Source organism: Apium graveolens, chromosome 8 (assembly GCF_009905375.1).
Source record: "Apium graveolens cultivar Ventura chromosome 8, ASM990537v1, whole genome shotgun sequence".
Classification (NCBI taxonomy): Eukaryota; Viridiplantae; Streptophyta; class Magnoliopsida; order Apiales; family Apiaceae; genus Apium; species Apium graveolens.
This window is the reverse complement of record NC_133654.1, coordinates 86,971,067-86,984,484: the sequence shown is the minus strand read 5'-3', so window position 1 is coordinate 86,984,484 and position 13,418 is coordinate 86,971,067. Positions and strand designations below refer to the sequence as shown.

The 13,418-nt window shown below is 34.4% G+C and overlaps 1 non-coding gene across 1 annotated transcript; it reads right to left on the bottom strand.

Moving 5' to 3' along the window:
• Positions 1-12,901: 12,901 nt before the first annotated feature.
• Positions 12,902-13,006, bottom strand: LOC141681077 (small nucleolar RNA R71). The gene has a single exon (XR_012558519.1). It is a non-coding gene; the product is annotated as a small nucleolar RNA R71 (small nucleolar RNA).
• Between the last annotated feature and the right edge of the window lie 412 nt (positions 13,007-13,418).

The window sequence follows — 13,418 nt, the reverse complement described above, 5'->3', positions numbered from 1 at the left end:
TTCTATAACAGTCAACTCTATTCTCTAGAAAAGATACCTGTTCTTTTAATCTGTCTTGATTAATGTGCACAAGTCTTAATTCATTGACCTCTTTCTCAAGGTCTGTGATCTGTAAACTTAACAGTTCATTATCACGACGTGCACAATCTAAGTTACCTCTTAGATGATAAACCATTTCAGCATCAGAAAGTTTTACCTCTATTCTTGACGATGAAGCTTTTCCATCAATAGCCATAAGAGCAAGATTTCCTTCATCTTCATCTTCACTGTCAGTATCATCCCAGCTTCTTCCCTTTGCCAGATAAGCCCTTTCAGAGTTCTTTCTTACTTGCTTTGGCTTCCTACATTCTGTGGCAAAGTGTCCCAACTCATTGCAGTTATAGCATCTAATGGTGCTTCGATCAACCATCCCTGTTTTGTACCCACCACTGCTGGTGTTAGAGGATGAAGATCCACCTTTCTGGAATTTGTTGTAGTTGGACTTGTACTTAAGCTTGGGATTCCTCCTGAATCTGACATGGGAGAATCTCTTGACAATTTGGGCCATTGATTCATCTTCCAATTGCTCCAGCTCTTCCAAGGAATAAAAATCATCACTTGATTGATTTGTAGTAGGAGGATCATATTCTGCTACTAACTCATTTTCCTCACCCTTGGAAAACTGTACCATTCTTTCTAACTGTTGAGATTGTTGTTGTTGTTGACCTTCAGCTACAAGTGCAGTAGATGTGCTGACCATTCTATCCTTCCCGTAGACTTCCTTCTGTTGAATCTGCTCCAACTCATAGGTTTTTAACACTCCATAGAGCCTGTCCAAAGAAATCTCACTCAGATCTCTAGCTTCTCTAATGGCAGTGATTCTATGTTCAAGATGAGCTGGCAGTGTTAAAAGAAACTTTTTGTTGACCTCCCTGATTGAATAATACTTTCCATTGATGTTCAGGTTGTTGATCAACGCATTGTACCTCTCAAACACTTCAGTAATTCCTTCTCCTGGATTTGATTTGAAATGTTCATATTCAGAGGTTAGGATTTCCAACTTGTTCTCCCTAACTTCCTCTGTGCCTTCATTAATCACCTCAATAGTTTCCCACATGTGTTTGGAATTTTTACAGTTCATCACATGTCTGTTCATCAAGGGATCAAGGGAATCAATTAATATTAATTGAAGGCTGGCATCCAAGGAGGCTTCTTCCTTCTCAGCAGGAGTAAAATCTTCAGGCTCTTTTGGATAGGTTCTAGCTTCAGTAGTCACCACACCATCTATTATTACCTCCGGTTCAATAACCATCGGAGTTTTTATACCCTTCTTTAACAAGTTTGAATATTTGGGATTTGCAACTTGTAAAAATAATAGCATCTTCTTCTTCCACATGATATAATTCTCTTTATCAAATTGTGGAATTTTAACGGTTCCAACTTTATGTGAAGTCATTATGAATTTTTGAATAAATAAAAATTCAAGGAGTTGAAAAATCACAAAAGTCTAGGATCTTGATTTGTTCGTTAATCAGAAGGCTCTGATACCAATTGTTAGGTCCCAATGTGTTTGTAGAAGGGGGGGTTGAATACAAACAGTACCGAATAATCGAATTAAATGCGGAATAAAAAAATGTGAAACAAAATTCAAGTTAAATAAAAATATTATTAAACTTGAAAGGTGTTACAACAACTGTATCGATTACAAGGAATTAATCTCAAATTAATTATCACAAATCTAGAATAAATTCGACATGAACTTTTTCTATTTTTGTAATAAAAAAGATTCAAATGCTAAACGCAATTTGAGATTAAGTTCTAGGGATTTTGATCCGCTAGATTGATACACAAGAGCAAGATAAAGATTTCTAGTGGATTGGATTTAACTTTACAATCTAGAAATTTAATCTTGAAGTATGCAGATGAAAAGATGAAATATTTCTTCTTGATTTTCTTTTCTGCCTTGTTTCTTGACTTCTGTGTTCTGGATAATAAGTTGCTGCTTCTCTGCTTCTTTTTAAATCAACAAACGAATAGAATTGACTTGGCATGACAATCCTATAGCTGGCAAGACTTTCGGTGAGACAATTGAATGAACTAGCAAGACAATCTGAATGAACTAGCATGACAATCAGAATGAACTAGCAAGACAATCATCCTCCTAGAGTAACTTTCGGTGTGACAATTGAATATGGCCTAGCATGACAATCGGTATGACAATCCTGATTGTCATGCTAGTTCATTTTCAATTGTCTTGCTGATTTAATGCTTGAATTTAATCCAATTAAGCTTCTGAAAATTCCTAAAATTCCTAGAATTAATTCAGAATTAATTAATCAATTAATTCAATTAATAAATAAATTATTCTTCACAGATATAATTTATTTTCTTAATTAAATTAGATGACTTAATTAATTAATAGAGAATTAATTCTAGTCTTGAGCAGCAACCATTCTTCTGCAAATCTTCTGAAAATCACTGAAAATTATGAATCAATTCCATCACTTCAACGTTGACACTCGATGTACTGTCTGGTTCATGAGTGACTAACTTCCGTGACGTTTCTTCATGTCTTGACTTTGACACTTTGATTTTCTTCAGATTAAATCCTTGTAATTTATTGATACCCTGACGAGATCTCTGTCACTTGATTAAATCCACGATCTTGACTTATATCACTGAGGCATGATCAATTTCTTGAACTTCTTCCAGTGAATTAATTCCTCAAGTCTGTAGATGAACCTTGTCTCTGAATCCTTTGACAGATATTACTTTGCGAGATCTCTCTGACGGTAGATCTACTATTTACTTATTACATTCTTATTTGAGTTGAGTTGAATCCTCGAATATACAAATAGGCTATGACATATGACTTACAAAATTTAAATGAGAGAGTCTTTTGTGCCAATTCCAGCTTTCTTCAATTGATGCTCTACTCAACAGACAGATTGCAGAACCATCAGAACTTGTTGAAAGTCTAGCTTCATAAATGTTACCATGCATGTAACCTTTCAGAACCACTTTATCTGTAGAATTGCTTACAACTTCACAGTGTTCTTAAAGAAATCAACATGATAACCTCTGTCACAGATTTTACTCACACTTAGCAGATTGTGTTTAAGTCCTGAGATAAGAGCTACTGTTTCAATGATGACATTCCCAAGATTGATATTGCCATATCCCAGAGTTTTTCCCATGTTGCCATCTCCATAAGAAACTCCTGGGACAGCTTTCTCCACAAAGTCTGATAGCAGGGATTTATTTTTAGTCATATGTCCTGAACATCCACTGTCCAGCACTAGGATATTTTTCCTATTGCCCTGCAATCACAAAGACCACTAATGGTTAGTTTTAAGGACCCAGACTTGCTTCGATCCTTTGGCCTTTTTAAGTTTGTTAGTATTTGCAGCGGATTTAATTTCAGAGTTTATGCTAACATCCTGTTTATCAGAGTTTATATCAGACTTTGCATCAGACTTTACACTAGAAGGAATAATACTAACTTTCTTTAAAGAAGGTTTTATTTGATAATAATCATAGTACAAACTATGATATTCCTCATAAGTATAAATGGAATGCCATAAACTACCACAATGAAAACAAGGATTTTGTGGTTTAAACCTAACAGACTGACTCTTAACTCCTGAATTCGGATGTAAAGAGTTTATATCTTTATTTTTCTTGCAAAAAGAAGCAAGATGGTTAGAGTTTCCACAGTTATAACATTTCTTTCTAGGAGCATTAGGAACAGTCATATAATTATTGCTTTTGTTCACACCTTCCTTTCCATTCCTATTTTTCCTATCTTCCTTTGCCTTGTTGACATTCCTAATCTCTTTCAGCTTATGCTTAAGCTGCTTCTTTGTCATTAAGCCTATATTTACTGTAGCTGGTTTATCCTGTTCTAATTTGTCAGAAGTTGAATTTTCTTCTACTGCTGTCCTAGATTCTTTCATCTTTTCAGAATCAGACTTTACAGTTTTTGCTACAAACTTAACAGAATTTACCTTTGGCTTAGCAGTCTGTTTAACAACAATTGGCTCAAATTGTTCAGTTCCTTTTTCACTTTTATCATCTCCATAACCTAAGCCCTCTTTCCAGATTCCACTACTTAACAAATTCTAAGTTGTTCTTCCAGAGTTAGTCCAAATTCTGATAATCTCTCTTTCCTTTTCTAAGTCAGCTTTTAGAGATTCATTCAATTTTAACACTTCATCTCTAACATATAAAGCATCATCTTTTTCTTTCTTAGTTTGATGAAGAAAAACTACCTCCTTTTCTAAATAATCATTTCTCTTTTTATAAGCTAGATTTTCAGATGTTAATCTTTCACATGTTAAAGTCTGATCTCTATAAATAATGAACATGGTTTTATGATACAATCTCAACTCAATAATATCATCAGTATGAAAGGCATAAGTTGTTTGAGGTACCTTCAATTCAGCAGTTTCAGGGCTGCTGTCAGCATTTGCCATCAGGGCATAGTTCACCTCATGTTTAGAATCTGAAGTGTTTGTCCAGCTTTTCTTTTTCGTGACAAGTGCCTTGCCTTTGTCACTTTTTCCTTTATTGAAGTCAGGAGATATGTGGCCTTTTTCACTATAGTTGTAGCATTTGACATTTGAGTTGTCTCCTCTGTCAGACTTTCCTCCTTTGCCTCCAGACTTTCTGAAACCTTTCTTATCAAAACTTCCACTTTTCCTGGAAAACTTCTTGCCTTTTCTAAATTTCCTGTAGGCTATCTTTGTGATACCCTTTACCATAAGGGCACACAATTTCATCATCTCTTCATCAGCATCTATTTCAGGTAAACTTTCAATTTCTGAATCATCATCATCTGAATATGATGACTCTGAATCAGACTTTATAATGAGAGCCTTTCTTTTTCCCATCTTTGAGGCAACAACTTTAGGAGATTCCTCCTCATCTTTAAGAGCAACTGTCCTTGACTTCCTTCCATGCCTCTTGCTCCTTTGATCCATGTCAAGTTTATAAGTCTTGAGCATACCATAAATTTCATCAAGAGTAGTTTCAGTAAGGTCATAGTTATCTCTTATGGTAGTAGACTTCAAATCCCAATTTTCAGAAAGAGCTAAAAGGAATTTTAGATTTGAATCTTCAAGATCATATTCCTTGTCCACAGTGACAAATCATTCAAGGGTTTGACAAACCTGTCATATAAGTCAGTTAATGACTCATCAGCTTTTGAGTCAAAGTGCTCATACTCTTGAGTGAGTATTGTCCTCCTATTCTTCTTGATTGCATCAGTTCCCTGGCATCTTGTCTTTAAAGCATTCCATATCTCCTTTGCAGTTTTGCAATTAATTACCCTGTTTGATATGACATTATCAATGGCACTATACAGCAAATGCCTTACCCTTTCATCCTTGGAAATAGTTGAGATGTCTTCAGCTCTGTACTCACCTTTCTCCTTTGGTATGGTCTTTGCTGGTTGATCAGCAGCTATAATAGAGAGCTTGGTAGGCTTATTGGTCCTTTATTAATTCTGTCAAGGTATTCTGGATCTGTAGCTTCCAGAAACATAGCCATCTCCACTTTCCATATGCGATACTCAGAAGGTCTCAGTATGGGAACCCTAATAGTCTCATATCGACTGTGGGTTTGAGTCTTTTGAGTTTCTTCAGTTTTGGTGGGCTTGGTTGGAGTTTGTGCTTCTTCAGACATGATTGTTTGGATCTTTACTGTATGTGTGTTAACAGATAAGCTCTGATACCAATTGTTAGGTCACACAACACTGTAGAAGGGGGTTGAATACAGTGTTAATACAATCACATCGATTTAACACAAGGATGTAACAAAGATCAAGTATATTGAATAAACTCTGTTACAATAAGGACTGTTGTTCTCTCTCAGTGATGAACAAATATCGCTAAGAGCTGCTAGGTTATAATGTATAATCTTCTCGATAATGATAACACATATAGTGTAAACCCTAAGTCTGTGTTTATATAGTACATAGTTATAAGATAACTTCTAATTGATATGGAATACAATTCTGTCTCCTAAAATATATCAATCAGATATCTTCTACAAGTCTTCCAGTCCTCTAACTCTTTCTATGCATATCTTCTTTTATTTTAGTCTCGATCTTCTACTGTAAATCAGCTTCCTTCCTTATATGAAAGACTTCCCGCACTTAAGTTATGATATGACCTTAAGTTCTGACTTCCAGTAAGTCCTGATTTCAGTAAGTCCTGATATGTTCTGTTTGTTAAGATCTGAAAACTAAACATGAATCATATTAGACATGACATCTCAAATATATCTAACTTAGCTCGCTCACTAGACTGGGAATCCTCGTTACTAACAATTTCCTTTTCAACTGTAGAATAACATAAACAAATTTGCAATAGTGAGCTAACTAGCTCAGCAAGTCATAATATCAATAACTGAGGTTAAATAATTATCAGTTGAAAAGATTGATAGGAATCAAGTTTCTTGATAAGCAATGATTAGAATTGGATATTCACTTTTATTTTTAAAAACCAAGGTTAGACTGGTGATCAGTCACGCACTAACCCCGAGCAAGGCACACAGCTCTGCTCTCTATACTGGATCCAAGGCACATATTGGCCTAATATGACCACGAATCTGGTCTGACCACGAATCTGGTCCATATTTATAAAACCATCCAATTCTAAAACGATTCAATATGATAACCATTGTAATTCGATAAAAATAGAATCATGATTAACATTGATAAAGCATTTATCTCAGAGCATAAAACATTTCACAGGTATCACCAGGGTATATCAAGGTGTAAATATGAAGAACGGCTTCAAGCCTGATGAAGAATCAAGTATCTGATGAATAATAGTTCAATGATAATACAGGGTATAGAGCTTTGATGTCATAGGGTATTTCAGGGTATATAAGTTGATGTATTCTCAAGAAATTCTGTTGCAATACTTAATTTATGGTGTGTATGTATTTGTGGAGTAGTATTGTATTTGCATGGTTTAATATCTGGAAAATCAACCGTTAGTGGTTTAAAAGTAATAAAGCTTATATTTCAAGTTTGATGATATGATCAGGGTTCAAGGTTGAATAGTTTAAAGCGCTTGCAATACAAAATATGATTTATTTTGAATACTAGAAACATGTTATGAGAAAGTTTAGAAACATTTGAAATATATATCTCGAAGAAAGGTTCAGAAGCAGTTGCCTTATGACAGATGATTTCCAACTTTACTTTTACTCATCTAATAATTTTATTCATCAATCGCTTTCCTTCTTTTTCTATGCCTTGCTTCTATTTATCAATCACTTGCCTTCTCTTTCTACGCTTCAGTTCTATTTACGGATCACTGGCTTTTTTTTCTATGCCTCGCTTACTCTACTAGGCATCACAAGTATCTTTCAATATTCAATATCATATTATTTTAATCATTACATAGACGTCATAAGCTTCTATCTACCCTTCATTTTACCCAAACCCGATTTACGGATTGAAAGTTATGACCAAAATAGTCAAACAATAACCACATAGGCATATAACACATCAATGAGATATCACGTATCACATAACACACAAGATATTGAATCAAAATATTTTTTCAAAGAAGATTCGATGTCAAAATTATTTTCCAGATATTTAATTCGAATTTTTGAACATTTTTCGGAATTAAAACGGGTATCTGAATCATTTTATACTTAAATAATAGGGTTCGAACACCCGAGTCTGACTTTACATTAATTAATCAATTAATATGTAAATTAATTGACTAACTAATTAATTAATTATCAACTAATATTCATTAATTAAATAATTAAGATTTATTTTTAAATTAAAAATAAATTTCAGAAAATAAATAATGAATTTTTGAATTTTTAACATAATAAAAATCAAATTTTGAAAATATTATAAAAAGAAAATACAATTTCTGAAAATTATTAAACAGAAATATGATTTTTACAAACTTCTGAAAGCACAGGGACTGAAATGTAAGTTTAATAAAAACAAGAGGGTCAAACGGCAATTTGCCGTCGTCCCCGTCCAACCTCGCCGGCGACCGCCATTGCCGGCGATTCCAAGATCGCCGAGAAATTGCAGTCAAGCCTAGAACTCAACCAAATCAACATGAAATGATGCTTGTTGTTCCAGAAACACATCTGCACAATTATAATCATCAAACAACATAGAAACTGACTGGAAAATCCGATCGTAGTTCCGCCACCGGCGAACCTTTCCAAACTTCGATCATCCGCCACCGACGAACCTTTCTAAACTTCGATCATCCCTTTCTAGTAATCGTTTGTTTACTAGATATATACCATTCGAATTATTTTTCAATGACCTACAGTTTGGTACAAACAATTTCAAATAATAACCCCAAACAAAAAATAACCAAATTTCAATTAAGAATACTCAAAGCTATAAACCCTAGTTTTTAATTTCGAGAATCAAACAACAATTTGGACATGTTATTGAACTACAAATCAGTCATATAATATACCAAAATGACCAGGATAAAATTATCTATATGATACCAGCATCAAATCATATCAACAACATCAGAATCAAAATTACATAAATTAATCTTTAATTAATTTGAATTAAAATAGTTAAATAAGAAAATCACCTTAATTTTTGCACCAAATTGGATGATTGATTATGAAAGAACTTTCCGAGAGCTTCGATTTGATATATGGCACACTCGATTCCGAATTCTGTAACGCCTTCATTTGTGAGTTTGATTTTCAAGAACGCGACGATTAATTAGGGTTTCCTCTGTATTTTATCGATTTTAACTGATTGATTATGATTATACGAATAAAATGAAATAAGAAAAGTGCTATTTAAATTTATGGAATATTAATACGCGTTGGATTGTATTGGATCGAAAAATAAGTTACTTAGCCGCTAAGTAACTGCAGAAATGATCCATTTTGGATAATTATCAACTTGTTAATTATCAAAACCGGGCTTCTTATCAAACACTTTATACGAAAATCATGTAATAATATCATGTCTTTCGAGAATACGAGTTTTATGGATCTATCGAAATGATTATTGTATCAAAAATTTTGCGTCGGGACACGCACATGTCAAACCGTAATCCGGATTGAAAACATCAAAACACGGAAAATGTCCAGAATAATCAGATTGGGTTAGGAAGGATTTTTCCAAAGAGTTTCGGGTTATAAAAACATAAAAACGGTAGAAGTTGGACGATTCCCGACTTTATAAATTAGTTTTGTAATTATTCAGAAAATAATTAATAAATTCATAAATCATTATAAAATCATATAACAGTCCAAAAATTACCAGAAAAATATCACAATTATCTATATTTTATTCTGGACATAATAAAAATAACATACCTCTACTTTACCAAATATAAACATCCACATATCAACATCAATCATCAGATAATTCACCAAAAATCACATAATAAATATTTATTGATAAAAATAATTACGCGCTATGTCCCAGATATTACATGTAATCACGATAGATAACATGTTAATTAAACCTTTATGTTGTCAAATTCTATAGACATATAGGGTCTCAACATAATTGATGTCTATTCAGCTTCTATCTCTTTTATGAATGTCTGGTAGTAGGGCATTCATACAATGAAAATTGGCGTTTACTAGTTCTGTGTTATCTGATTCGTTGTCATCACCATTGCATGCTAAGGTTAAGAACAATAACTTTGAATGAAGTATTTAATGAAGTTAGAATCCCATGTTTGTCTCTTATAGTTAACTCAATCAGTTTTATTCTTAGTTAATTGCATGTTAGTTTAATCTCAGTTATAAACATCTCAACTTATTATTGTCTTAACATTGAGCGATAGCCATACCATTGTTGCCTAGGTGCATAATCTTAAGTTAACTAAAAAGAGTCTTTGTGGGTACGAATCTGATTTATATCTTATACTACTTGCGAACGCGTATACTTGCGTGTAATTTTAGCGTGTATTTTCGCCCTAACAAGTTTTTGGCGCCGCTGCCGGGGACTCGATGTTAAATTTAGTTTATGTTCTTGTCATCAGTGGTCGTTAAAGTTCACTGACTCGGATTTTTCTCTTACAAGGTTTACTTTAGTCGTATGTTTTAGGTACTCTAGTTTTTATTGCAATGGGAGAACCAGCAGCAGATACGAATGCTTTGATGGATTATTCTCAACCAAAGATTAATGACATTCAATCTAGCATTGTCAGACCATCCATTGCAGCTAATACCTTTGAGATCAAGCCTGACCTAATTCAATGGGTACATAATTCAGTCCAGTTTGGGGGTTCTCCAAAGGAAGATCCCAATACGCACATTAGGGATTTCATAGAGATCCGCGACACCTTCAGGTTCAATGGTGTGTCCAAGGATGTGGTGAAACTGAGACTGTACTCATTCTCTCTGAGGGACAAGGCTAAGAGCTGGTTACTATAACGACTCATATATTTTTGTGATATTTAAATGCATAATTATTGCGTAATTAATTAAATAAAAAATTGTATGTTGACTATGATCTTTGTGTTTTATTTATTATCATTTATATGTGATTGTTGAATTGCGTGGATTGTTTGTATGATTGTTGTGGAACCATATTATTTTTGTTTAACTTTTTAAAGTGGTTTTATGGCAAAATTTTATTTTCAAAAATATTTGGATTATCTTTAAAATTGTTTTTATGATTTTATAATTTCAATTATTATTTTTGGGATTTTATAATATTTATAAATCAACATTTTGTTAATTATTTATTTTTAAATGATTTTTTGATTGTGTTTATTTGTAAAATCCATATTTAATTCCAAAATTCTTCAAAAATTACGAAACTCATATTTTATTAAGTTTATAATGTTCTGGGAATTTTAAAATTATTTTGGAAATTTTCGGAAGTAATTTCATCGCGCGTTGTTTCGTTTATTTGTTAAAATACTGGTATTTCTTGCGCCCCAAAGTTTGTTTAAAAATTTTGAAATTTACAGTTTCGTGATCTTTGGGATATTTATAATATTTTAAGATAATTTTATGATTTTATGGGATCATTTTAAATGCCGCAGCGGTTCGATAAATGCAAATTTCAGCCCCGGATAATATTCAGACACGTGTCAACTTCATATATAAATTGACACGTATCCTTTAATTAGTGATACGTGGCTGGAAGTTGGATTAATAAAAAAAAAAAAACCCCACCCCCTGTTCTTGACCTCGTTTTATCTCTCTCTTTCTCTCGGAAATCTCTCCGACTCTCTCTCTCAAATCTCTTCCTCTCTCTATGTAATACTCTCTCCTCGTCTCTCTTTCTTCCCTCTCTTCTTCCCTTCTCCGTTTTCTTTCTCTTCTGCCGCTGTTTCACGGATTTCTGCCGCCGCCCTCGGTTTTTCGGTGGGTTCTGTTTGTGTTTGTTCTTATACAGCCTTGTATGTATATGCATGTGTGAGTGTGTGTGATCAGTGTGTGATGTTTGGTGGTGGCGCGTGTGACATTCGTGTCTGAGGTTCTCTGCGGTTGTTTTGTTGTGGTTCTTGATTTTTGGTTCGAATTATTCTAATTAATTATTTTCTGCAGGAATTATTTTGAGTGATTTTGTGATATTATTAATAATTCGAACGAGATGGATTTATGAAATTATCGGTAGAATTTCCGTGTTGGAACCTGTATAATCGGGTGCCCCGAGAATTTTTCCGCCGTCCGCGATGAATTTTTACGAGCGGACGGTGGATGGTGATGACCTGTATATGAGTCCTAAATATTTTAAATAAATAAAATGATTTGTAAATATTATTTTCGGAAGTAAATAAATATTTGCGTGACGATTCGTATTGGATTGTTGGGAATTGACGTCGATTGATGTTTCGACGGGTAGGTCTATAAATAGAGGAGTCGCTTTCCAAATTTTTCTAAAAATTACTTTTAAATACGAGTCGAGTGTAACTTCTGAAAATGCCTATCTCTAGATTGTGATTAAATTGGAATGATTTTAGAATGTGTGCTGTGAGATAACTGTTTAAAAAGAGATATGTGTAATTGATTTTAAAAACTTGATAAAAACGGATCAGATATTGGATGGTTGCGTAAGAGGCCCGTAACGGCCCAGCGGGTTTGTGTAAGAGGCTAAGTCGGTTGCGCGCCCTATTTAAACTGCTTAGTCCAGCGTGGCAGAGACCTAGCTAGTCTCTGAGTTCCGGAACAGATTGTTGTGGGATAGACTGATCAGCTGTCCCTAGGATTTATCCAGTTATATATCTGATTTTGATTTAGTGGTTCCTGTAACGGCACAAACGGTTTTACGGTCCCCGTAACGGGATAGATGATTTATAGTTCCTGTAATGGGACAGTGGTTTTGTAAAGGAAATAGCATGCTAAAATTGGACTCTGGTATTTTTACACAGCATGCTAGTTTTGATATCCAGTTTGTACCTGTTTTACTTGTTTTTCATAAATGAGTTATGATATATGTTCCTCCCATACCATTTTTATGTACACTATTTTACTTGTTATTCATATAGTGGTATTGTTGAATAATTGATTTCTCACCCTTGCAGCTTGTTTTTTTATCTATTTATTGCAGATGTCTAGAAGACCAGGGCATAGTAGAGTGTCAGCCCCCTCCGCTCCTGGCTCTTCTGAGATAGTTGTATCAGACCCTGAGGTCTGATGAGTTTCTGTAATAAGTTAGAGTGTCGGGTTGTGGAATAAATTAGATGTTGTGTTTTAACCTAAATAATACTTGAACTTGTATCGGATTCTGGTTTGGGGTCGTGTTTATAAAATAAAGTTTAATTAGTAATTTATATTCGTAGTTTGTTATATTTTGGTAACGTCAGCCCCTGACCCCGGGGTTGAGGCCGTCATAGTTACAATCTCTACCAGCAGATTCTATCACTACTTGGGAGGATCTTGTTCAAAAGTTTCTCACTAAATTCTTCCCTATGGCGAAGACAACTGCAATCAGGAATGCTCTTACTCAATTTGCGCAGCAATCTAGAGAATCTTTATGTGAAGCTTGGGAGCGCTACAAGGAGATGCTTAGGAAGTGTCCTCATTATAGAATGCCTGATTGGATGATCATCAATTGCTTCTATAACGGTTTAGGAGCACAGTCAAGAGCTATGCTCGATGCAGCATCAGGTGGAGCTCTATGGGCTAAAAGCTATGAGGAATCTTATGAGCTGATCGAGATGATAGCTGCGAATGAATATCAGGACCCAACCCAGAGAATGCCACAGGGCAAGGTAGCAAGAGTTCTTGAGGTGGATATAGCTACGACTATTACTGCTCAGCTAAAGGCGTAGCTATAAAAATCGATTCTCTGGCCAACTATGGAGTTAATCAAATAGCCAGTATTTGTGAGCTGTGTGCACTTGCACATGCGATGGAGCATTGTGCTATATCTTATGAATCAACTCAGTTTGTGAGCAAGTTTAAGAGGCTGCAGTAGCCAGTTCCTGCCATGTACCATCCTC